Below are 26,832 nucleotides of genomic sequence, written 5' to 3'. Positions count from 1 at the left end.
TATTTTGGTTGAGAGTTGGGGCTCCAACAGGAGTTCCTTGATGAGATTACCCTGGTAAAGGACCAGATGCTGTTTGGCTGATTTCAAGAAACGCCTGCCTCCTCCCCGCCCTCCCCACTAGGTCCAGTTTTCTCGTGTGTGTCTCGTTGTTTTGAAGTAAACGAACTGTCGCATGTCACTGTAAGACTTTCCCCATCACTAAAAAAAAAAAAAAAAAAAAGAGCCAAACCGTAAATAAGCCTAGCAGAGACGTCAGCGCCCGAGTCTGCCTCCAGTTTCGGCTCTGAGCTGTTTTTGTTTTGTAACCTCGATGGAGAAGCCGGCAGGAAAAGCTCCGTGGAAATAAGGTTAAACCCGAGGAGGACTCAGGCAGCCAAACGATGACTAACTAGACTTTGGAGCCTCTGTTTTAGGATTACAGCGAAAATTAAAGCCAGCCTCCCACCCACTCGCCGTCCTAAAAAAAAAAAAAAAAAAAAAAAAAGAAAGACACCCCCGCCTCGAGAGTGAATTAGGGTTAGAGTTTACAAAGCTTGGGTGGTTTTACCAATTACAGGGCTTAAAATGAATAAACAAGGAAAAAGGCGTCATTCTAAGAAGGCTGCAACCTTACGATTTTTTCTTCTTCCGTGGCTCGCCGACTGCTCGGCACCTAAGAGAGCACACATCTAAAAGGGCAAAGGAGGGGGCCACATGGTCCTGGGGGAAACCACCAGCCGGGAAGCTACCCTGCAACTTGCTGGAGCGAAGTTCCTTCCCCGGGCCTGGCTGGAGATGAATCAGCTGCTGCGCCCGAGCGCCGGACAGATGTGGGGCGGGGAGGGGGGGCCGCCCGTTGCAGGGCCGCGGCGTTCTCGCATTTGAAGGGTTGTTTGTTGCTGGGATTGGTGGCTCGAATCCGTTGGGGAACTGGGAGGAGGGAGGAGGGAGGAGAGACGCAGGGAGGAGGAGCCGGGGGCCGGCTGACGCCGCGACTCCGAGGTCTGAGTGGCAGGAGCCCCGTCCGGCCCCGGGCGGTTACTGGGGAGACGCTTTGTTTGCTAACTTCGAAAGCCGCGCTCGGAGCCGCTCGGCCCTGCACGCCTCCCGGGCGGCTAAGCCCGACCCCCAAACGCTTCCTTCTGCGTGGTTATCCTTGGCCACGCGGTGGCTCTCATTAGGTGCACAAAGGTATCTTTTTCTTCGTCTAAGAGGACTTGGCTAATTACCGCGATTCTCAGGCAACCGGGATGGAAACCGAGAGTCGAAGCGACTTTACAGCTAGAAAACAAACTTTACGGGGGAAGGAGGAGGGGCGGGGGAGAATTAAAAGCTTCTTTCAAATTGCGAGGAGGAAAAGAAGTCCAACCTTAAACTCCCTGGCTGGAGGGCCGGCTTGATCCGGCCAGGGCTCACCTTTTGCTCGAGCGAGCGAAACCTATCCGAGCTGTTATTAAATCTGATGAGATGCTCCAAAGAGGAACACGGGCACCGTTCAGCGTGATGGCCTTTCCAGTAGATACCCCACCCCCACCCCCACCCCCACCCAAGGCAGGTCCCAAACTTGTTTGGAGCTTTGGGTTGTTGTTGCATTCTGGGAAGAAAGTGCCTGGAGTCTGCATAACACTGGGAAGAAAAACAACCAAAAAGAGTGGGCTCGAAAAACCAGCAATGGCTTAGGATATTTTTTTTTTGTTGTTTATTTGCTTTTCTCAAGGTGGAAAAACAAGTTTTAGTTCTGGCTCTGTCAGTCCCTTCATGTCTCAGGCAGGGCCTATTAAACTGATCCAGTGACTTTTGAGTTTTCTTTCCAGGGCTGAAAGAAATGATGATACCCATTCGCTTTTGCTACCTATTACTTGCTGAATTCAGATGAATGTTAAATTGGAAGGATATGGGAGTAAAGGCGAGAAGGTGCTTGGTGCTGGAGAAGGCGGCTGATAAATATTTTCACCATTATTTATTTTTTCCCTTCAGGCACACATAGTTCCATTTGGTGTCATCTTTTGAAGCTGCCTCAAGGCCAAGAAAAGACAGAGTTGTGTAAGTTAAGTTTACTCTTCAGAGCCTGCAAACCCTTTTCAAAAGCAAAAACCCAACAAGGAACTCAAAGGCAAATAAGCCAAGAAAGTGTGTTGATGCGTACAGTATATATATATATATATATATATATATATATATATATATATACACACACACACACACACATACTAGGTCTCTCAAGTGATTAGAGAATGTATTTATTTCATTCATCTACTGGACAACCATTAAGCATGATTTCCCTCCAGCAAGAAGGATGACTCACAAGGTCGCTGGATCCCTTTTGCTTCTAGTCTCTGGGGAACAGATACTTTTATAAAATATGCAGACTGCCGGGCTCCAAACCCTGCACAAGGATTCCACAATCATCTTTTCCCATCTCAGGTCAGAGGTCTTGGGCTGCTTGAGGAGAAGCTGGCCATTGTCTTTCCAGGGGTCTGGGCTGCAACCATGGTCTTGTGGAGATTTTATCCACCCCATCAGGATTACTCTCCTCCTCTTAGTTGCATGAATAATGTAACTGGTGCTACTACTTTTGTTTGTAATCACTTTCCTCCTGGCCTGTGCTTCCTTTCCCAGGCTTTTCCCCTCTGTAGTCCAGTCCTCATTGCTCTTTACCTAGAAGGGGTTTGGATTCAAGGGAACAGAGCAGAAAGATCATTAGGTGAGCACAGCCTTTCTCCTTTTATTCTCAACAGCATATGTCTATATTATGCTTTCCGGTTTATGAAACAGTTATTTAAATTACCTCATACACACGCTGTAAGGTGGCTTATTTTCCCCGCTTAAAAGTCGAGATAAATAACAGACCAAATCTAACAAAACTAAAAGGTAGGAAACCAAGTATTGGACATAGATATTTGGCTTTAAATCAGGTGATCATTGTTATTCTTTGGGGAGAGGTCCATTGGATGTGGAAGGTGGTGAAGAGTGGAGACTCCCCACAGATGATGCACCGGGGCCTCCTAAACAGGTGGGGGGTGCTCTAAGATCTCCCTCCTCTCTGAAATCTACGGATAGTTTTACAAGAGTCTGTCTTCCAATCTGCCTGCTTTTTGTACTCCTCCCCTTCCCCATTTTTAAATTAAAAAAAGGCGGGGGGGCTGTTCTCCAAAATTCAATAAGATAGCCATACACTGTGAAACATAAAAGATCCTTTAATTGCCCCCCTCACTCTCCACAGGGGCATATGTATACTACACACTAAGGTAAGGAATTTTTCATTGTTATTTGTTGTTTTCAGGTCTCCTCCACCGGGAATAGGCCCAAGCCTGACACTTTTTCGCCAGTCAAAATGTGGCCTAAATGTCCCCTCAGAGAAGTCTCTGACCGCCTGACCTGAATTCAGGTATCCAGCCCCCCAGCCCCCCACTGCCATCATCTTGCTCAGGGTTTCTCAACCATGGCCCTCTTAACGTGTGGACCTAGCTAATTCTTTGTTGCCGGGGCTGTCCTGTACATTGTTCAGCAGCATCCTTGGCTGCTAACCAGTACTTGCCAGTATTACCCTCCCTAGCAAGTTGTGACAAATGAAAACATCCCTAGACATTGCCAGATGTCCTCCAGAGAGGGTGGAAATAGCGGCAGGGGGAGGCAGGGATTACCTCTGGTTGAGAACCACAGATCTAGCTCAACCCTTTCTTTATTTCTTACATAGCCACAATTTTTCATTATTTTGCTGTTTTTTATTTGACTATTAACTTGCTTATTTTCCTTTGACTCCCCTACTTTTTTTATTTTTTAAGATTTCATTTATTCATGAGAGACCTAGAGAGAGAGGCAGAGGCACAGGCAGAGGGAGAAGCAGGCTCCCTGTAAGGAGCCCGATGTAGGACTCGATCTCGGGGCCTCGGGATCACTCCCTGAGCTGAAGGCAGACACTCAACCACTGAGCCACCCAGGCGTCCCTGATTCCCCAACTAAAATGTATGCTCATTATTAAATTTTCATGCACTTAGCACAATGCCTCACACATCATAGGTACCAAATAAATATTTATTAAACAAAATAATACATGAAAATGAGACTGTAAGAGGATGTATCTGTTTGCTCAGTCACTAGACCATAGGACTCCTGATCTCAGGGTGCTGAGTTCAAGCTCCACAATGGGTATAGAGCTTACTTTAAAAAAAAAGAAAAAAGAAAAAAAGCAGGAAGAAAGAAAAAAGAAAGGGAGACTGTAAGAGTCATTAATAAGAAGAATACAATCCTTCATTGACTATAGCATGCCAGACAGCATGCAAACACTTCACTTCTTTAGTCTTATTTATTTCTGAAAACAACCCAAAGAAGTATTCCTTGATATTACCCCATCTGACAAATGAAGTTGTAGGAGTCCGAGGAAGTTAAATAATTTGCCCTGTCCCTCTGATCCCTAGTCAATGATCCAAACAATAATGATTATGCAATTTGCTTTTTTCACTTATGTAACACTTTGTTTAGTGATGAGTATTCAAATAGTTTCTAGTTTGTAACTGAACACAAAAGGATAGTCCAATTATACTTGAAATACTTAACATTTGAGAGAAAATGGGTTCACCGTGTAAACTGAAGGAGCTCCTCCTGATTGTAAACTAGTGAGTCTCAGCCGAATGTCAGCGTGCATACAGATTTTTGCGGGCTTGGTACATTTGCAGGAGTCCCAGGGAAGCAGACTGGCTGAGTCACAGGTAGTGGTGTTCAGAATTTTCATAGATATTGTCAAATGGCCCTCTAGATCATCTTACTTATTTAAAATCGCATTAAGAGTATATGAGAAAACCTCTTTATGCCCTTGTTAATTCCGCATATTAACAACCAATTTCATATTTGTCAATCCCCTGGGCAAATACATGGCACCTAATTTTTGTAAGGTTCACATTTCTTTGTTTGAGAAGATGAGCACATTTTAATGTATTTATTGGCAATTCTTAATTCTTCTTTTTTTAAAGAGATTATTTATTTATTCATGAGAGACACAGAGATAGAAGGAGAGAGGCAGGGACACAGGCAGAAAGAGAAGCAGCCTCCATGCAGGGAACCTGATGTGGGACTCGATCCTGGGTCTCCAGGATCAGGCCGTGGGACTCCATTCCGGGTCTCCAGGATCAGGCCCTGGGCTGAAGCCGGCACTAAACCACTGAGCCACCGGAGCTGCTCCTTAATTCTACTTTTACCCTATTCGTGACTTGTGTCAAATATTCTAATGTATTTGTTGTTTTTATGTTCTTTTGTCTCCTTTTTTTTTTTTTAGAAGAGTAAGAAACAGTCTGCCTTTGCTCATCTGACAAAGAACTAAAAAGAGTGAATTTACATTTAGGGAACAAGGTAAGGCGAACCAATAATGACTGCAGGGAGGTGACATGTCTGTTTTTAAAAAATATGTGTCATATAGAATAAGCACCCATATTTACGCAGTAAGGATAAGACTTTCAGAATATCATACCCATTTTTAAGTTATTCCCTTTCTCCTCTTTCAAAGGGTTAATTCATTCGCGTGTTTCCATTTATCACCATTACCTCTTCCCAACGCAGTGGAGGACGCATTTATAATAGCAATAAAATGATGAAATATCTAGGAATAAATTTAACAAGAAATATGTGCAAGTTTTATGAAGGAAACTTTAAAACCCTACGGAGGGACATAAAGGAAGACTTAAGTAAAATAAAAGATATAATTTATTCTTTCTAGCAAGATTCAGCAGTGAAAGCATAAAGATGTTTATTTTCCCCAAATCAATCTTTAAAGCAATTTCCATTAAAATACCAACAGGATTTTAAAAAATTGCCACAGTTCATCAAAATTAAACAGCTCACAGTAGGCAGGAAATTCTGAAAGAGAAGAGTTGGGGATGAAAGAGGGCAGGGGAAGCCCCTTCAAGTATTAAAGTATATATTTTTAAAGATATTATTTTTAAGTAATCTCTACACCCAAAGTGAGGCTCAAACTTAAAATCTTGAGTCAAGGGTCGCACACTCCACTGACTGACCCAGCCAGGTGCCCCTAAAGTATATTTAGAGGTTGATAATCATTAAAATGTGGAAGTTTCGTACTGAGAAAAAGAAAAAACAAAGAACAATGAGATACATTAGAATATATATGGAGATTTAGATTTTGGCAAAGGTGTCCTTTCAAATCAGGGATGAATTGAATTGGGACAATAGACTACTTTTAGTTACAAATAAAGCTGGATCTCAGTCTTACTTCTTTAACAAAAATAAAATTGACCTGAATCAAAGATTAAAATGTTGGGGTGCCTGACTGGCTCAGTCAATAGAGCATGTGACTCTTGATCTCGGCATTGTGCCTTCAAGCCTGATGTTGGGTGTGGAGATTACATAAAAATAAAATCTTTTAAAAAATTTTAAATAAATTTTAAAATAAATAAAATAAAGATTAAAAATGTTAAAGTCATTAAAAAGTCACCTACGCGTGTTCTAGAACAGTGGTTCTCCAGGCACAGTGTATATGGCAATTTTTCCTCCCAGAGGACATTTAACAATGTCTGGAAACATTTTTGGTGAGCATAACTGGAGAGGAGGGGATGCTACTGGCATCTAGTGGATAGAGGCCAGGGATGCTGCTAAATGTTCTATTATGCCCAGCACAGACCACAACAAAACTTACCTTGCCCACAGTGCCAGTAAGCCAAGATTTACACAACCTGTTTTGGAAGAGGACATAACTACGATCTTGGAGTTAGAAAGTCCTCCCCTATCAGGACATAAAATCAAGAAACAAAAGATATGCACATTTATACACATTTTGCTTTTTAAAAGACCTTATAGGGCAACCCGGGTGCTCAGCGGTTTAGCACCTGCCTTCAGCCCAGGGCGTGATCCTGGAGACCCTGGATCGAGTCCCACGTCAGGCTCCCTGCATGGAGCCTGCTTCTCCCTCTGCCTGTGTCTCTGCCTCTCTCTCTCTGTCTTTCATAAATAAATAAATAAATAAATAAATAAATAAATAAATACCTTATATTTGAGGAAAAAATACCATAAATTTTCCAAAAGCAAAGAAAATGGGAAAAATATATTTGCAGCATATGTCAGGCATAAGATCAACTTAGCTAATTTATGAAGAACTCATACAGACCATAGGAAAGGAGCACTGTTTTCAAAAAGTTGGGCAAAGTCTGTAGATAGGCAGTTCACAAAAAAAAAAAAAGAAAGAAAGAAAGAAAGAAAGAAAGAAAGAAAGAAAGAAAGAAAGAAAAGAAAGGAACAAAGGAATCCAAATTTAAAAAAAAAACAACGACATGAAAACCTAATGTGGCGGTCATTACAACAGGAAAAAGTAAATTAGACTGAGTTGCTTCAAAAAGATTAATAATATATTGACAAGGCTTTTTAAAGCAAGGTACAGAACAATTATCCCTTTTGTATAAAATATTTTATGCCTATATTTTTTTGGAATGAAACACAAGGAATTATTAACTCAAGGAAGGATCCACAATGGCTACTTTGGGAAGAAGAAAAGGCAGGGAATAGGATGCATGATAAGGGGGCTTTTGCTTTTTTTCACCTTATACTTTTTGGTACAAGCCCGAGGGAAGAGAGAGCGGTGTGATGGAGTGAGGGAGGCAAGTACGCAATCATAGACTGGCCTACATCAGTCTTTTATTTTACCTTCATTTACTCCTTCCTCTGTGCTCTTCCTTTATGTAGGTATGAGTTTCTGACCTATATTGTTTTCCTTTTCTCTTAAGAACTTCCTTTAACATTTCTTGCAAGGTAGGTCTCCCGTCATCATTTTTAATGATTAAATAATAATCCCTTGCAACTGTGGGCATAATTTGTGTACGAATCCCCACATATTGGACATTGAGGTTTTGTTCTGGTTTGAGTTAGAGGGGATTCTGAAGATCCTATATAAAAAGTAAGCAGGGATCCAAATAGGAGTTTGGAGTTGTTTTTGGGGCCTTCAAGTCTGGCTCTGCGGTCCAGGAGCCATGGGTGGTTAATCATTAGCAAGTGTGAATAACCCCCAGTGACACCCTGGGAGCTCATTATTCATTGCCTTTTACAGGACGTAATAACAAAGGCTGTCAAACCATTTACATTGTTGAATTGGATGACCAAATCTGCAAAATTAGAAAGGTTAATCCTGATGCAGGTAATATTTATAGAAAATTTGGCCAAGTATTACAGCATGTAAAAATAGGACAAGATGCTTTCCCACAAAACAAATTAATACATGCTATCAATGTACTAAGGGAGTCCGCGTATGCTCTGAAAGTCATGGAGCATTTAAGTAAAGGCATATTTGTAAAAGGGAACAATCTGTTATCTCCTGAAGTGCTTCAGCAGGCCGCCACAGGATGTCATGAAAAAGCCAAAACAACTCTTCCATATTACCTTAAAAGGCAGGAAAACATAGTCATGTCCAAGCTACTTGTATATACTTTATTTTTAAAACTTAGATATATTTTATTTTATTTTTCCAACCTGTTTTGGGAGCCCTCCTCAGCAACACATTTACAGAGTAGATTATCAGGGCTCCTCTTCAAGGGTGAAATAAATGTTTAAATCAGTCCCATTTTCCTCTGCCCTTCCACTTGTGCTTGGCAGTAATCCACACACGTGTCTAAATAAATTCCCAAATAAATTCTTTTTTAAAAGACCTTAAAAATAACCAGGTGACCTCAAAAACAAAGACTCAGTCATGCCTAGAATGTCTGTCTTTGTTTTGCTTTTTAAAGTTTTTATTACAGAAAAATTTAAATATATCTAATGTGGAGATCCTAGTATAATGAATCCCCACATATCCATCACCTAGATGCAACAATTATCAACCCAAGGCCACTCTAGCTTCATCTGTACCCTCACATACTCCCTTCTCTCCTGTTTTATTTTGAAGCAAATACCAGACATCATATCGTTTCTGGATAACCCCTTACAGTTAATGTTCTGGCTGGAAACTCTATTCAAAGCCTAGTTTAAATGGTTTGTTTACTAATAGGGCAAAGACATCCCAGAATTATGCCCTATTGTATTTTCTTCCTTTCTAGCTATTTCTGTTCCTGTGATTAAACATTTTTTTCTTGCCAGGAAGAATAATTACATTTTATCTGTAGATGGCATTTTAAGGCTATTAGTCCTACTGGCCTCTTTTAGAGCAATAACTGAGGTAAATTTTTTTGGGGGGGGGGCACTTCTTTCTTCAAATATTTATTTCTATTTCTCCTATTTGAACAGTCAGACCATGTGTTCTGGGTTGTTTTTTTTTTTTTTGGTTCAGGCAACGTTCACCAAATCAGTGGCTCACTTCGAGATCTCTAGAAGTACTGTTTTACTTTAGTGGCCCTAAAGAAATAAATTACTTTTAAAAATGGATGGCTACAAATGTTTTTAAGACCAGTTATTTCCTGCTTGGGCATCGTGGGTGTATGACAAGAAGAGGGAGATGGGAGAGTAAGATCTAGAAAGATTTGATCCATCTAGCGTGGAGTTGTTTTCAGCCAGGACAGCCAGATGGTCACATGAAAACACACACAGGCCGTATTCCACGGTGAAGAAACATGACGTCCTGACCATGAAGTTTGAAATAAACAGAATTTCAGATAGCTGAACTGTTTTGACTTCCTCCTCCCTTTCTCCTTTCCTTCCTTCTTCTCTCTCTTCTGTCTCATAATTCTTGGACACATTATCCCTCATTGGAAATCAGAAATCTGGGCTGTCTGGGTGGCTCAGTGGTTGAATGCCTGCCTTTGACCAGGTCCTGGGATCAAGTTCTGCATCAGACTCACCGCAGGGAGCCTGCTTCTCCCTCTGCCTGTGTCTCTGCCTATGTCTCTGTTTTTCCATGAATAAATAAATAAAACCTTAAAAAAAAAAAAAAGGAAATCAGAAATCTGTGATTTGTTCTCAATATTTTGTATTTCACAAGAATCCCATTTAATTTCATTTTATTTTGTTTATTTTCAAATTTTCAGCCAGCCCTATGCCCAATGAGGGGCTCAAACTCACAGCCCTGAGATGAAAAGTCACGAGCTCTAGGGACTGAGCCCGCCAGGTGCCCCTTAGTTTTAGAAACTAAACAAAACAACTGTTTTTGAACAAGCGTCTAGATTTCTTGAGTTAGGTTCACTTTGTTTTCATCTAATAAAATCATATGTTCATCTACCAGCTTCCTTATGGGAGAGAATATAGAAAAAGCCTACACAAACTTCTACTTCATTGGTCACTTGTCACTTCTTATTTGTCTGATTGCAAAGTGCATTTTCCAAAGGGATTAATGATTCTGTAAGCACAGGGCTTTGCCGTCTGTCGACATTTTGTTGAGCCTTGAAGAATTCTTGAGACCACCCCCCCTCCTCCCAGTCTGAGATACAAGCCCTTCTTTGTAGCTTTGAAATCCAATTCACAAAATAAAGTCCTTGTTTTTCATACTAATGATATTGTTTAGGAAAAGTTTCTTCTCCCGTAGAACTTAAACATACACTTGCTTTTCCCATTTCTCTCAAATACATATCTTATAAATTGTAACTTGCCTGAAAAATGCAAAAACAAAAAAAACAAAAACCTCTAATCCAGGAGAAAAAAACCCTCACAATTTTAGTTTGCTAGACTTCAAACTGTGAAAAAAAAGTATAGCGAAGTTACTGTTAGAGAATCCTTATCTGGTAACAGGTGGTCTAAGCTGGGAAAAAACAAACAAACAAACAAACAAAAACCTTACAATGCTGGAATGGGAAGCTGACATTCATTCCTCATCGAATAGCTGATGGGCTGTAGGATTAGAGGCCTCACTCACATCCACCCCCACTCACACAGAGCAGTTAGCTATCCCAGCTACAGATTGTTCTTGAGAAATAAAGCGGAGACGTTTTGGGGGACATTCAAGAGTTTATACTCTTTTTTCCAGGTTAATTAAATTGAAGATTTATTTTCTTTTAGCTGGGGGCTTCTAGATCTACACTCTAACCTTCATCCACTACAGGCATGATTTCAATGTCCATAGAAATAAAATAAAACAAAACAAAACAAAGGTGTACTTTCAGGATTCAGCTTCATCTGCTGCATCATATCTATCACCCTCGATGTAAATAATGCCTATGTCCAAGTTGTGAGATTATGGCACCCTTCTCTCGCATGTTTTTGTTGGTCTTGTTTTTTGTTTGTTTGTTTTTAAAGATTTCACTTATTTATTTGAGATAGAGAGCAAGAGGAGCATAAGCAGGGGAAGCAGGGGAAGAGCACTCCTGAGCAGGGAGCCCGATGTGGGACTCCATCCCAGGACTGTGGGATCATGACTGGAGCTAAAGGCAGACACTTAACCAACTGAGACCTCTTGCTGGTTTTCTGCAATGAGCTTGGACTGACCGACTTTTGTCATCATAAAAACCAGTAGGTGTTATTTTTTAAGTCAAAGAAAAGACTTTGGCCTCAATTTTTAGGTACAATGAGAGGATCTCCGTGGGAAATGAAATACCACTTGGCAAATATTGACCAATATTTTCGAGAGCTCTCTAAGTATACAGTGTGAAGTTGGTTGGTGTGAAAAGTAAGTAAGCAAAGAATAATAGGTGAATGTGCCCAGGAGTTCAAAAGAGAAGAGATGAGTAGTTTAGTGACTTTCAAAAGCTGAAGAAGGTAGGATTGGCAAGGATTTGAGGAAAAGGAGGCCTCAAGTTCAAAGCTGGTGAGAGAACTCACTGATGTATATTTAAAGTCTTGAAAATGGATGTACTCATTGGGAGATCTGTTCCAAGGTTCAGTGGTCTAATTTGGCAGATATAGAAGGCAGGTTCATGGAAGGTAAACCTCAAGAGAGGTCAAACTGCTAGGCTGAGGTGGGGTGTGGGACCTTATTCTGTAGAAAATGGTGACTATTTGGCAATACTTTTGGAAGATAAAGTTTGCAGTTTTCTCCAGAAGGAATTAGAGGTAACGTGGTTATCAGGGCTTTAAAAAAGTTTAAGGCTTGGAGGTAAAAAAAAAAAAAAAAAAAAAAAAGGAAGGCCTGCAATGTCACTGTGGCTATGAAAAGGGAAATGATTTTTTTCACTTGGTCCTCGAAGTTTCTAAAAAATAAGACAAGATTTACTGTGCCTTGATGTGTGATGCTGTATAGGCAATTACTACACACACTTCAAGTATAGAAGACACTTGCCATTGTTGATACTATAAAAAAATAATGAGTCACCTAGATGAGAGCTTGGGCCTGCTTCAGGCCAGACTGTGCCAGAATTCACACTGCAGAAGTCAGCTATTTCACTTTGCTTTAATTTTCCTGTTCACACTGCTAAGGTCAAAGGGTGCGACAGGCAAAGGCTTGCAAAATGCTTGGTTTCTCGGTCACCATCCTTGGATGTCTGCAGACAGGCTGTAGGCTCATGACTGTAGTGATTGAGATTACTTCCTGAGCCAGCTCATAACTATAATAGGCTGTTTCTTACTGTGATTGGCAAGATGTTACGAGATCTCCGGTCTGGACAGAAGTTGTTCCTTACATGTTTTGTTGAATGAATGTGCAGTTTGTAATCAGTTCTGGGGAAGGAGTGCTGCTGATGTGGAGTTGAAATATAAATCTGAGTTATACATAATGTAAAATGGTACATTTTTAAATGTACAATTCAGTACATTTACATGAAGTACATTCACGATGTTGGGCAACCATCGCCCACTCACCAACGTTAGAACCTTTCTCATGACCCTAAACTGAAAGTCTGTATCCACTGAACACTAGCTCCCCATTCCTCCCTCTCCCTAGCCCCTACCAACCTCCATTCTACTTTCTGTCTCTATGACTTTACTACTAGAGTAGTAAAGTTATGTAAGTTAAATCACACAATATTTGTGCTTTTGAGTCTGGCTCATTCCACATAGCATAATGTCTTTAAAGTCCAACCATGTTAGAGCATGTATCTAAATTTCCTTACTTTCTCATTTACTTTTGTCTTGTGATTTTTTAATTGTATTTTATTTTACTTATTTTATTTATTCATGAGAAATACAGAGAGAGGCAGAGACACAGGCAGAGGGGGAAGCAGACCCTCTGCAGGGAGCCCAGTGTGGGACTCGATCCCACCTAAGCCAAAGACAGATGCTCAACCACTGAGCCACCCAGGTACCCTGTGATTTTTTTCTTTTAATATACTTTTAGCTTAACCAAAAAAAAAAAAAAAAAAAGTAGGAATAGTACAAAGAACTCCCATATGCTCTTCTTCAGGTTTAGTTCATTATTTTACACACACTCACACATACACACACATACACACAGTTATTTCCCACATATATGTCCCTTTTTTCTGAGTCAGTTGAGAATAAGTTGCAGATAGGCTGCCCATTAAGCCCAAGGTATTTCAGTGTGTATTTCCTAAAAACAAGGACATTCCCTTAATACAATTATCAATTGTACAATTGATACAATTATCAACATTCGGAAACTAATGAGACCCCTGGGTGGCTCAGTCAGTTGAGCAGCTGGCTCTTGGTTTTGACTCTATTTGTGATCTTGGGGTCCTGAGGTGGAGTCCTAGGTCAGGCTCTACACTCTGCAGGGAATCTGCTTGAGGATTCTCTCTCTCCCTCTGCCCCTCCATGCTCTCTCACTCTCTCTCAAGTGAGCAAATGTGTCTTTAAAAAAAATTAACATGGGACGCCTGGGTGGCTCAGTGGTTGAGCGCCTGCCTTTGGCCCAGGGCGTGATCCTGGAGTCCCAGGATCGAGTCCCACGTTGGGCTCCTGCATGGAGCCTGCCTCTTTCTGCCTATGTCTCTGCTGCTCGCTCTCTCTCCTTGTCTCTCATAAATAAATAAAAATTTAAACATTTTTTTAAAAATAAAAAATAAGTAAAAATTAATAAACTAACATTAATATAATGCTATTACCCAAAATACAGACGAGATTCATATTTTCTAGTTGTCAAGTACAGTCAAATAACATTTTTTATAAGAAAGCAAAAATTTCTAGACTAAGACTCAATCTAGAATCACACATTATATTTAGTTAGTATATCTCTTGAGGTCTTTGTCATTCATAACCTTGCTGTTATTTTACAGCAGAACACTCAGTCTGGCATTGTCTCACATTTCTTCATAATTAGATCGAGACTGAGCATTTTTGATAGATATATCACAAAAGTGACATTATGCCCTTCTCAGTACATTGTATTAGGTGGCACTTGATTTTAAAATTGACTTGTCCCCTTACTGGTAATATTAACTTTAATTATTTGGTTAAGGTAGTGTCTAATCCATTCTGATTCTAGCTTGAATCCAATATTACTATCATATTTACCAATTTCTTACACCATTTCTTTTACATTTATTTGTTGGCATTCTTCTACTATTCTACTAAGTGCTTTTCCTCCCCCATTTGGTTGTTTACTTGTTTATTTATATCAGTATAGATTTGTGGAGTCTTTCTATTCAGTGGGTTATGACTGATCACTATTTATTTTGATGCTCAGATTCTTATTTGGCCAACGGGAGCTCCTTAAACTGACTCCCATATCATTTTGACTTAACTCTGTCATTTTTTGAGGACTTAATTATTTTCTAGTATGAGAAAATTCTCAAAAAAAATGCTAGTTATTTTCGTTAGAGAAGACATTTAGAAACCAAGATCTGGGCTCTAGGTGTGCTTATAACTACTGGAGTGTCATTACTTTAAGGACCCATCAGAGGGGACAGAGGTAGAATGCGTACATGCACACACACACACATACCTCTGTACCCATAGGCTGAAAACCATGAATTTTTGGTTTCAACTCAATACCACAAGACTCATGCCAGTCTTCCTGGTTTTCATAGTTTCAGGCCACTTTCAACATCACTATCACCATGACTGCCAAGACACTAGTCCTGCTGATGGGCAAAGAAGGTGTCCACCGTGGTGTGATCAACAAGAAATGTTATGAAATGGCTTCTCACCTACAGCGTTCCCAGTACTGACCTCGTCTGTCCTTGCCCCCCACCACTCCCCACTGTTTTTGCACCCCTCTCCTCCCCATACACACATGTATACCACTTTTATTTTTTGGCCATTACCCCACACCCCTTATTGCTGCCAAAACCACATGGGCTGGGGGCTGGGGCTGGATGGATAGACACCTCTACCTACCCAAACCCCTCCTGTGTGTGGTTGGAAAAAAAATTTTTTTTTTCAGAATAAAAAAAGATTCTACTAACAAAAAAACAAAACAAAACAAAAGCCTCTCTTCTCTGACAGGGAGAAAATTGTTTTCCCTTACTCTCAAGCAATTAGCATATTTTCAATTCTAGAATATATCAACCACATCTCTGCAAAGAACAAACCTACTATTATAATTCAATACTTATTTTCTTTCTTTAGTCTGAGGGTTACAAGGTCAAAATACCATGTTCAAAAGCTACTTGAGTTAGTTCTTTATTCTACCCTCTTCAAATGTATTCTTTTGAAGTACATTTAGGCTTATTTTTAAAATTTATATTCTATTTTATGGTTGCCACACATTCTTTTGGTTTTATCATTATTTTTTTGTATTTAAAAATAAAAATTTAAATTTCCATTTAAAAAAGTGTGGTTCCAAAATCAATACTAAGTGAAAGGTTTACCTATGGAAGGGTCAGTCCTATACGTTCCTCCCACCATGTAGGTAAGCCCTCTAGGTAACCAAGATTATTAGTTTCTAGTGTTTTCTTCCAGTGTTTCTTTTTGCAAAAAAAAAAAAGTATATATACAGATATATACCACATACACCATGTATATATATGGTATAGATAACCAATTCTTAAACTTTTTCATCTCAAGGCCTCTTCACACTATTGAAAATTATTGAAGTAGCAAAGAGCTTTTGTTTATGTGGGCGACATCCATTATATTTACTGCATTAGAAATTAAATGTGAGAAACTGTAAAAATAGTTATTTACTAGTTCAACTAAAAGTAACAATAATAAGCTCATGAAATGTAAACATATCATATTTTCGTGAAAAATGACTCCACTTTCTCAACTAAAAAAACAGAAAGAAGATAGCATTGTTTTACATGTTTTGTAAATCTCTTTAATGTCTGGGTTAATAGAATACAGCTGGATTCTCTTTCTGCTTCTTCAAGTGATCTCCTGTAGTATATTGTTTTGGTGGAAGCATATAGAAAAGATAGCCTCAAATAGATGTGTCTTTGGAAAAGGGATGAATATTTGAACAGCCTTTTCAGGTATTGTGCATGTTCTTTGATATGACTTTAAAACACAATAGTGGGCAGCCCCGGTGGCACAGTGGTTTAGCACCGCCTGCAGCCCAGGGCGTGATCCTGGAGACCCTGGATCGAGTCCCATGTCAGGCTCTCTGCATGGAGCCTGCTTCTTCCTCTGCCTGTGTCTCTGCCTCTTTCTCTCTCTCTCTCTGAATAAATAAATAATTATTTTAAAAAACCCACACACAATAGTGATAGTTTCTTAAAAGTTAGTTGGAATGTGGAATCTGAAGCTATATCCATGAACTTCTAAAAATTCTACTATGTTAAAATCTATTGATCTATCTTTGATAACATTTTTTAACCATGCATGATTTTTTAAAAAAGATTTTATTTATTTATTCATGAGAGACACAGATTGTGAGAGGCAGAGACACAGGCAGAGGGAGAAGCAGGCTCCCCACAGGGAGCCCGTTGTGGGACTGGATCCCAGGTCTCTAGGATCACGCCCTGGGCCAAAGGTGAGCACTAAGCCACTAAGCCACCCAGGGATTCCCCCATGCATGATTTTATACCATCATTTGGTCATTTGGAAAATTATGGTCCTCTTAAGTATGTGGACTCCTGAATGTTGACACATTGCATTGTACCGTATCAAAAACTACTTGATTTACTATAAACTCTGATCCCATCAGAAAAGGCTTTAAGCTGAAAACCCTTCATGGTAGTGGATGGGGCTTTTCCAAAATTATAATTTTGACTTGAAAGTTTGAATTTTTCTATTAGTAACATATACTATCAGTGGTTTTGCTTGAAGCAATGGGCTCACTTCAGTCATACTTGAGAAAACAACAACTAAACTGTCAAATACCCATGTCTGAATAACAATAGTTTGTCTATCATTGGTTCTTTCAAGTAGAAATGGTGTTCTGTGAAAAAGTGGCTAGTTTAGCTTGTAACTCAAACAGCAGAAATACTATTCCTTGAGATAACCATCATACTCTATCAGAAGTGCTTCATGTATACTTCCCATTTAGTCACACAGAATATTGAAAAGACATGTACTTAGGGTCAAGTTTCAATAAGATCACCAATTTTTACTGCTTCATCAAGGTGAAATTGCCTCCCCCCCTCCTGATACCACCCTCCCACCCCCCAACCCCACCAAGAGTATGTTGCAGGAAAGTATACTTGTCACAAGCTTGATTTGTGGTGGCCTCAACTGTTTTACCCTCATTGTTTTGGCACCATCAGTGAGATGCCAACGTTGTGAGAAAAGGCAAATAAATGATGGTTTATTTTTTATTTATTATTTTTAAAATTTTTTATTTATTTATTCATGAGAGATGGAGAGAGAGGCAGAGACACAGGCAGAGAGAGAAGCAGACTCCATGCAGGGAGCCTGATGTGGGACTGGATCCTGGGACTCCAGGATCATGCCCTGACCTGAAGGCAGACACTCAACCGTTGAGCCACCCAGGTGTCCCATAAATGATGGTTTAGTAGTATTAGGAAAATAGTTTTGATTTCATGGAGAGTCTTGGGGACTCTCAGGTTGTGGACCACATTTTGAGAACTGCCATAGATACTTGTTTGTACTTTCCTTTTTTCACTTAAAAATATATTCTAGAAATCACTCCATATCAGTTTATAGAGATCAACTTTACTATTTTCTTATAGTTCCATAGTTTGTTTGTTTGTTTGTTTGTTTGTTTGTTTGTTTTTTAGTTCCATAGTTTAGATGTACCATACTTCAATTGCTTTCTTATGTTTGGACATTTAGACTGCAAATACAATTTTGCAATGAACAATCTCATGCATATGTATTTTCATATTATTGGAGATGCATCCTGAGGACAACTTCCTAGAAACGCATTTGGTGTGTCAAAAATAAACATGTGTGGTTTTGTTAGATATTGCCAAATTCCACTTCACAATGCAAATACCAATTTGCATTTCTACCAGTAATGAATAGGAGTTCCTATTTCTTCATACCTTGCAATGAAGTATAATGTAAAAGATAGAAACATAAATTAGTCATATATTAGATCCATAGGTTATCTATGAAGCTGGCACCATCCTTTTCTGAGAACTTTCTTCTCTAATACCAGTCGAAGGGATGGTTGAATTAAGTAGACCCTAGACAAAGCTGGGCCAGATTCCCTATCTGGGAACTCTAGAATTAGAAAGGAGGTCCCATTCTGTCACTGTTAGGAAATGATGTAAAGTTGGGACCAGTTCAATCATATTGGGTCATATGTCATATGTCAACCAAAGTAGAGAAAGTCTGTTCTGTAGAAGCAAAGATTAGAATAACCTCATTTCCTGATATCTTCTCTAATTCCTGTTTTAGATCCTGCAAGGGTTGGTCAAACTTTCAGCCCTTGGATTATAGTAGAGACTTGTTACATGTTATTATTCCTAAGTATTCTTATTATTATTACTCATTGGCTGCTTATAATAAAAGAATCACAATTTATTTTTTTATTTTTTATTTTTTTTAAAGATTTTACTTATTTATTCATAGAAATGCAGAGAGAGAGAGAGAGAGAGAGAGAGAGAGGGGGGCAGAGACACAGGCAGAGGGAGAAGCAGGCTCCATGCAGAGAGCCCGACATGGGACTCGATCCAGGGTCTCCAGGATCACGCCCTGGGCTGCAGGCAGCGCTAAACCGCTGCGCCACCGGGGCTGCCCAAGAATCACAATTTAGAAAAGAGTTACAATGTAATGAGATATGATACTTAATCATAAACTTGCATTAATTAAGTTTAAGCTTTAGTTGCTTTAACAAAGACCCAAATAAACAGGAAAGAACTTTATTTCTCTCTGTGTCAGTCTGAACATAAGCACTCCAGGGCTAATATGGCAGCTCTATGGTACTGAGGGTCACACCATTTGTTGCTACACCATGGCTGCCCTCTTGTTTTTTGTTTTGTTTTGTTTTTCCTTTTAAAGATTTAGTTATTTGAGAGAGAGAGAGAAAGCACAAGCAGTGGGAGGGGCAGAGAAGAGGGACAGAAAGAATTTCCAGCAGACTCCCCACTGAGCAAAGAGCTGGATACGGGGCTCTATCCCAGGACTCTGAGATTGTGACCTGAGCCAAAATTAAGAGTCGGTCACTCAACCAACTGAGCAACCCAGGCACTCCTGCTCCCCTAGGATCTAAGATGCCTATTTTAGCTCTTTTGACCTATAAACTTTTCAGACATTGGAGAGAGAGAAAGGAAAAGGACAAGCATGGCTTTTTCTTTTAGTAGCTTAAGAATATATGGTATATATGAATTCTCACATCCCATTAACTAGAACCAAGTCACATGGTCAACCCCAGATGCTAAAAAGGTTGAGAAATATAGCCTTTGGTTGAATGGCCATGAGCTAATCTAAAATATGATAAGTCTATTGCTAGAGGAAGAGAAGAAAATGTATACAGTCCCAGCTACAATCCAGCCCTTAATCACCCAGTTATACATGCTTAACCTTCTTCCTACATATAAAACACACTGGTCCCCTGTTCAAATGAAACAACACAAATTTTCATCTGACCACTGTATTTAGTTCAAAATCTAACATCTCTGTGACATACATTTCTGCATCAGGGCACCTTATGACTTTTTCATGTGAGCATCTTCTGAAAAACAAGTTATCGTCCTCCCCACCTCCACTCACCAAAAACAGTAGTGAATTAGGAATGGGTTCATAATAATCCTCTTTCAGAAAAAGAAAGGGAGGAAACAGCTATCACTGAACTATGATAATGATATAATGCTTGCTAAGGTGAAAAGCTCCCTGCCCTGGCAATAAATTGTGTTTCCCCATTAGACCCCAATCTGCCAGACAATCTTCTTCATCACCCTCTGTGGCCTTTGGCTTTCCCTCTGGAAGGTTCTTCAATAAATTACCCTTCATAGTCCCATCTGAAGTGGTATGGAAGGGTATGCTTTCAGTTAGGTTCAGTTGTGGGGGCCCTGGGAACTGCTTTCAGAGTTGAAGAATTACAAGTTCTTGAAGGCCAGTCTTGTGGATTCTTAATACATTTCTGGTATATTTCCTTCCATTCAACTCCTTGGTCAAGTAACCACAACCACACATGATGTCTGGAAAGTCTGAAGAGTCTTCTCTTTTGAGGAGACTGGCTGGTACATGGTACATATCCACACTCAAAATACTGTGATGGGTAACCTGATGCTGCAGGCTTAGGTTGGAAAGCAACCAAACCTATTCATCTGGCTGGCTCTGTATAGAGCACATGAGAGAGGTTTTACCAAACATCCTTAGTGGAAATGTATTCCATTTCACTCTGCTTTCAAACCTGACTAACTCTTGCCGGCTTCATCTCTTTCATAGGACCTTGCTAAAGACCTTGCTATTAACAGAAAAAGCAGTTAATATACATAAACATTCTGACTTTCCTCAAACTCTTCTACTAGAGCTATGAGCCTGATTGGCATGATTACTGCCTTTCAAAATATTGCAAGAGATAATTTGTCTGAAATTAACATAGCTCCTGCCACTTTCTTTTGGTCTTTATCTCTTTACTTTTAATATCTTTATATTTGAGAAATATAATCTTGTAGAAAACATATTGCTGGGTCTTGTTATTTTATCCACTCTGATAGTCTCTCTCTCTCTTTTTTTTTTTAAGATTTTATTTATTTATTCATGAGAGACACAGAGAGAAAGAGAGAAGCAGAGGCATAGGCAGGCAGAGGGAAAAGCAGGCTCCGTGCAGGAAGCCCGATGTGGGACTCGATCCCAGAACTCCAGAATCATGCCCTGGGCCAAAGGCAGGTGCTAAACCACTGTGCCACCCAGGGATCCCTCTCTTTTTTTTTTTTTTTTTTTTTAAGATTTTATTTATTTATTTGACAGAGAGGGAGAAAGAGAGCAAGAACAGGGGGAGTGGCAGGCAGAGGGAGAGGGAGAAGCAGACTCCCCATTGGGCAAGGAGTCCAATGTGGGGCTCGATCCCAGGACCCCAGGATCATGACCTGAGCTGAAGGCAGATGCTTAACTGACTGAGCCATCCAGGTGCCCCAGTCTCTGTCTTTTAATTGGTATATTTAGACCATTCACATTTATATTCACATATATTTATTTATTTATTTATTTATTTATTTATTTTTTAATTTTTATTTATTTATGATAGTCACAGAGAGAGAGAGAGAGGCAGAGACACAGGCAGAGGGAGAAGCAGGCTCCATGCACTGGGAGCCCGATGTGGGATTCGATCCCGGGTCTCCAGGATCGCGCCCTAGGCCGAAGGCAGGCGCCAAACCGCTGCGCCACCTAGGGATCCCCACATATATTTATTGATGTAGCTGGATTAATATAGTCTGTATGTGTTTGTTCTTTGTTGTTTTTTTGTTGTTGTTGTTTGTTTTTGTTTTTGTTTTTTTTCTTTTTTGGTCTTCCTCTGCCTTCTCTGCCTTTTTTTTTTTTTTTTTTTTAAGATTTTATTTATTTATTCATGAGGGACACAGAGAGAGGCAGAGACATAGGCAGAAGGAGAAGCAGGCTCCCTATGCGGAGCCTGATGGTGGACTTGATCCCCAACTAGGGATCATAACCTGAGCCAAAGGCAGACGCTCAACTACTGAGCCATCCAAGTGCCCCGCCTTCTCTGTTTTTAATTGAGCATTTTGTATGATTCCATTTTTCTCTCCTCTTTTAGTGTATCAATTATACTTCTTTAAAAGTTTTTTTTTTTAGTCATTGCCCTAGAGTTTGTTTGTAAATTAGTCTACAACGAAATTAAGTCCACTTTTAAATAACATTATACCACGTCAGGGGTAGCACATGTACCATATAACAGGATATCTCTAATTCATCCTTCCCTTCCCTTATGATTTTATTTTACTTTTTATGTATTTTTAATTTTTTTATAAATAAACCATTTGTTTTTTTTTTTAAGACTTTATTTATTCATAGAGACACAGAGAGAGAGAGAGAGGCAGAGACACAGGCAGAGGGAGAAGCAGGCACCATGCAGAGAGCCTGATGTGGGACTTGATCTGGGGTCTCCAGGACCACGCCCTGGGCTGCAGGCGGTGCCAAACCGCTGTGCCACCGGGGCTGCCCTATTTTATTTTATTTTATTTTATTTTATTTTATTATTTTATTTTACTTTATTTTTTATGGTGAAAATTTTTATTTATTTATTTATTTATTTATTTATTTATCTATTTATTTATTTTTGTGAAAAAATTTATATTTAGATTTATAGCCAGCTGGACTCAGTTTAGATGATCCCAATTTTGTTGGCAACATCCAAAGCATCATAGTCAGGAGCCAGTCAAACACATGCTTTCTTCTCTCCATCAGGCCTGATCAAGGTGTTGACCTTGGCCACATCAATGTCATAGAGCTTCTTCACAGCCTGTTTGATCTGGTGCTTATTGGCCTTGACATCCACAAGTGTGTTTTTGTCTTCTATTTTCTTCATGGCTGACTCAGTTGTCAGGGGGAACTTGATGATGGCATAGTGATTAAGCTTGTTTCTCCTGGGGGCACTCTTTTGAGGATATGCCTTCAGAGACGCAGGGTCTTGGGTCATCGGAACATAGGTGACATGCGGATCTTCTATTTTTTTTGTGACTGTGAATGCCTTTCAGCGCTGCTTCTTTAGCTTTCCAAGCCTTTGCTTTGGCTTCGGCTTTGGGGGAGCAGGGGCTTCCTTCTTTGCCTTCGGTGCTATCTTCGTGAAAGGGCCCCTTATGATTTTATTGTCATACACTTTACTTATCCATAAGCTAGAATTATACTATATATTACTGCTGTTATTATTATGATCTGTTAGATCAGTAAAGAATTTTAAAAATAAATTATTTTACCTTCATTTCTCAATGTTTCATTTCCCAAACTCTCTTTATGTAGATCAGATTTTCTGACCTTTATCTTTTTCCTTCTCTCTAAAGAACTTCTTTTAACATTCTTTTTTCTTTTAACATTTATTATGAGGCAGGTCTATTAGAGAAAAATTCCTTCAACTTTTGCTTGTCTGGAAAAGTCTATTTCTCCTTCACTTTTGAAAGATAATTTTATTGAATGTAGAATTCTGGGTTGCTGGCTTTTTCTTTTAATGCTTTAAATATTTTACTCAACTCTCTTCTTGCTTGCATGGTTTCTGAAGTAAAGGCCAATGTAATTCTTATTCTTGTTCCTTTAGAGATAAGATGTCTTTTTCTCCCCTCTGCTTCTTTCAAGATTTGCTCCTTGTCTCAGCTTTTCTGCAGTTTGAATATAATATGCCTATGGGTACATTTTTTTGTTATTTATCCTTTGTGGTATTCTGTGAGCTTCCTGAATCTGGTTTGGTGTCTCATAAATTTTGGGAATTTTGGGAAATTCTCAGCTATGATTATTTTATGATTATGTTTTTTTGTCTTTCTTTTCTTTGAGGTATTGTAATCACTGTATGTTACACCTTTTTAATTGTCCCACAGTACTTGGATATTCTGTTCTATCTTTTTCATTCTTTTCTTTGTTTTTCAGTTTGGGAAGTTTCTATTCATATATCTTCAAGTTCACTGATTTTTTCTTCATGTGTAGTCTATTGATGAGCCCATCAAAGGCATTCTTCATTTCCATTACAGTGGTTTTGGTTTCTAACATTTCCTTTTGATTCTTTCTTAGAGTTTCCATCTCTTTACTCTTATCACCCGGTTGTTCTTATGTGTACACCTTCTGCATTAGATTTCTTGACATATTATTCATAGTTATTTTGAATTCCTGGTCTAGTGGAGCATCTGGATGGCTCAGTGGTTGAGCATCTGTCTTTGGCTCAGGTCGTGATTCCAGGGTCCTGGGAACAACTCTGGCATCAGTTTCCCTGCAAAAAGCCTGCTCCTATCTCTGCCTATGTCTCTGCCTCTCTCTCTGTGTCTCTCATGAATAAATAAAATCTTTTAAAATTAATTAATTAATTCCTGGTCTGGTAATTCCAAAATCTCTGCCAAAAGTAGTAGCCCCATTTTTTTTTAAAGATTTATTTATTTATTCATGATAGACATAGTGAGAGAGAGAGAGAGAGAGACAGAGACACAGGCAGAGGGAGAAGCAGGCTCCATGCAGGGAGCCCGTCGTGGGACTCGATCCCAGGACTCCAGGATTGTGCCCTGGGCCAAAGGCAGGCGCTAAACCTCTGAGCCACCCAGGGATCCCCAAGCCACCCAGGGATCCCCAAGCCACCCAGGGATCCCCAGTAGCCCCAGTTTTAAAAGGTAAAGAGAAACAGTTAAAATTAATGGGGTATTTTTAGAAGGGAGGAGCAGAAGGAGAAGGAGAGAGAAATTCTCAAGCAGGCTCCCCACCCAGTGTGCAGAGCCCAACCCTAGACTTGATCCCACAACCCTAAGATCATGACCTGAGCCAAAATCAGGAATTGGATGGTTAACTGAGCCACCCAGGCACCCCTAAAATTAACTTTGATAATATATTTTTACTTGAGGCACCCAGATGGCTTAGTCAGTTGTGTCTGATTCTTGATTTCAACTCAGGTCATAATCTTAGGGTCATGGATCAAGCCCTGAGGGGGGCTCCATGTTGAGCAAGGAGTCTGCAGAAGAGTATCTTTCTCCCTCTCCATCTGCCCTTCTCCCTACTTGGTGTGCTCTCTCTAAAATAAATCTTTTAAAAAATAATAATATTTTTACTTAGCCTAATATATCCAAAATATTATCATTCAACATATAATCAATATAAAGATCACTGGATATTTAAATTTTTTTGCACTAGATCTTTGAACCTCAGCGTGTAATATTACTATTATTTTTTTAAGATTTCATTTTTAAGAAATCTGTACACCTAACATGGGGCTTGAACTCATAACCCCAAGATTAAGAGTCTCATCTACTGACTGAGCCAGTCAGGCACCCCTTCAATGTATGTTATTAAGTTATAGCACATCTCAATTAAGAATTAAGAATTAAGGGATCCCTGGGTGGCGCAGCGGTTTGGCGCCTGCCTTTGGCCCAGGGCGTGATCCTGGAGACCCGGGATCGAATCCCACGTCGGGCTCCCGGTGCATGGAGCCTGCTTCTCCCTCTGTCTGTGTCTCTGCCTCATTCTCTCTCTCTCTCTCTGTGACTATCACAAATAAATAAAAATTAAAAAAAAAAATTTAAGAATTAAGAATTAAGTCACTTTAAGTGCTCCATGGCCACATGTGGCTGGTGGCTATCATGCTGGATAGCTCAGATATAAGAAATCTCTATTTCTAATTCTTGCAATCTGAAACCACAAATTCTGCAATAAGATTAATTTTTTAAATTATGGTAGGAGCATCTGGGTGGCTCAGTTGGTTAAATATCTGCCTTCAGCTCAGGCTATGATCCCCAGGGTCCTGGGTTGCGTCCCATATCAGGCTCTCTGCTTCTCCCTCTGTCTGCCATTCCCCCTGCTTGTGCTTTCTCTCTGTCAAATAAATAAATAAAATCTTTAAAAAAATACATAAATAATAAATTTTTTAAATTATGGTAAAAACATATAACACAAAAATTTACTATCTTAACCATTTTAAGTATACAGGTCAGTGGTGTTAAGTATACTAACATTGTGCAACCAGTCTCCAGACCTCTTCCACATTGCAAAACTGAAACTTTGTACCCATTAAACAACTCCCCGTTTCCCTCTTCCCCCAACCCCTGGTAACCACCATTCTACTTCCTGTTTCTATGAATTTGTCTATGTTAGATACCTCATGTAAATGGAGTCATACAATAGTGTCTCAGAAGTGGGATTGCTCGATCATATGGTGATTCTATTTTTATTAATTTTTTGAGGAACCGCCATACTGTTTCCCATAGTGGCTGCATTCCCACTAATAGTGCCCAAAGGTTCCAATTTCTCCACGTCCTCACCACTTTAATCTTCTGTTTTGTTTTGTTTTAAAAAATTTTAATAGTAGCCATCCTATCAATGGGTAGAATGTGGCATAAAGTGAGATCTCATTGTGATTTTGATTTGCATTCTCTATTTTATTCTTTCTTTTTTAGGTAGACTCCACATCCAATGTCAAGCTTGAATTCATGACACTGAGACTGAGAGTCACATGCTCTACTAGATGCTCTACAGACTGAACCAGCTAGGTGCCCTTGCATTCTCTAATGTTAGTGATGTTAAGCATCTTTTTATAAGTTTCTTGGCCATTTGCATATCGTCTTTAGAGAAATGTCTATTCTAGTCATCTGCCCACTTTTTTTTTAAAAGATTTTATTTATTCATGAGAATACACAGAGAGGAGAGAGAGAGAGAGAGAGAGAGAGAGAGACTGAGAGGCAGAGACACAGGCAGAGGGAGAAGCAGGCTCTATGCAAGGAGCTCGATCCTAGGTCTCCAGGATCACGCCCTGGGCTGTAGGCGGCGCTAAACCGCTGAGCCACCCGGGCTGCCCATCTGCCCACTTTTTAATCGAGTTTTTGTTGTTGCTGAATTGGAGACTACTTTTTATATGCAGCAAATACAATGAGATGCACATTTAGGGTAGTCTGGTGGAAACTGAAAGTCATTATATGGTTTACTATGCATTTTATTTAGCAACACATAAGATCGACATAAAGGAAAAAGGATCAAAGAAGGGATACAAACTAACCAACAAAAACAACAAAAATACAAACATGGCCTTCCATGTGGCATATGACTTGCAGTTCTGGTTGCCAAGGTCAATGAAGAGATAATTAAACTCAATAAGGCCTAGAGATTTGTGGAATGGGG

General features: G+C 39.7%; 1 long non-coding RNA gene across 3 annotated transcripts; it reads left to right on the top strand.

Annotated features, from left to right (window-relative positions):
• Window positions 1-982: 982 nt before the first annotated feature.
• On the top strand, window positions 983-26,305 carry LOC111096808. Of its 3 annotated transcripts, none has more exons than XR_005362609.1 (5): window positions 983-1,170; window positions 1,957-2,022; window positions 2,599-2,683; window positions 3,263-3,367; window positions 26,115-26,305. It is a non-coding gene; the product is annotated as an uncharacterized LOC111096808 (long non-coding RNA). The 3 variants fall into 3 exon arrangements; XR_005362607.1 differs by lacking the exon at window positions 26,115-26,305 and adding an exon at window positions 5,252-6,245; XR_005362608.1 differs by lacking the exon at window positions 26,115-26,305 and adding an exon at window positions 3,765-3,816.
• Window positions 26,306-26,832: the final 527 nt, after the last annotated feature.

This window comes from Canis lupus, chromosome 7, assembly GCF_011100685.1.
Source record: "Canis lupus familiaris isolate Mischka breed German Shepherd chromosome 7, alternate assembly UU_Cfam_GSD_1.0, whole genome shotgun sequence".
In the NCBI taxonomy this organism is placed as follows: domain Eukaryota; kingdom Metazoa; phylum Chordata; class Mammalia; order Carnivora; family Canidae; genus Canis; species Canis lupus.
This window is presented reverse-complemented; position numbering and strand designations above follow the sequence as displayed.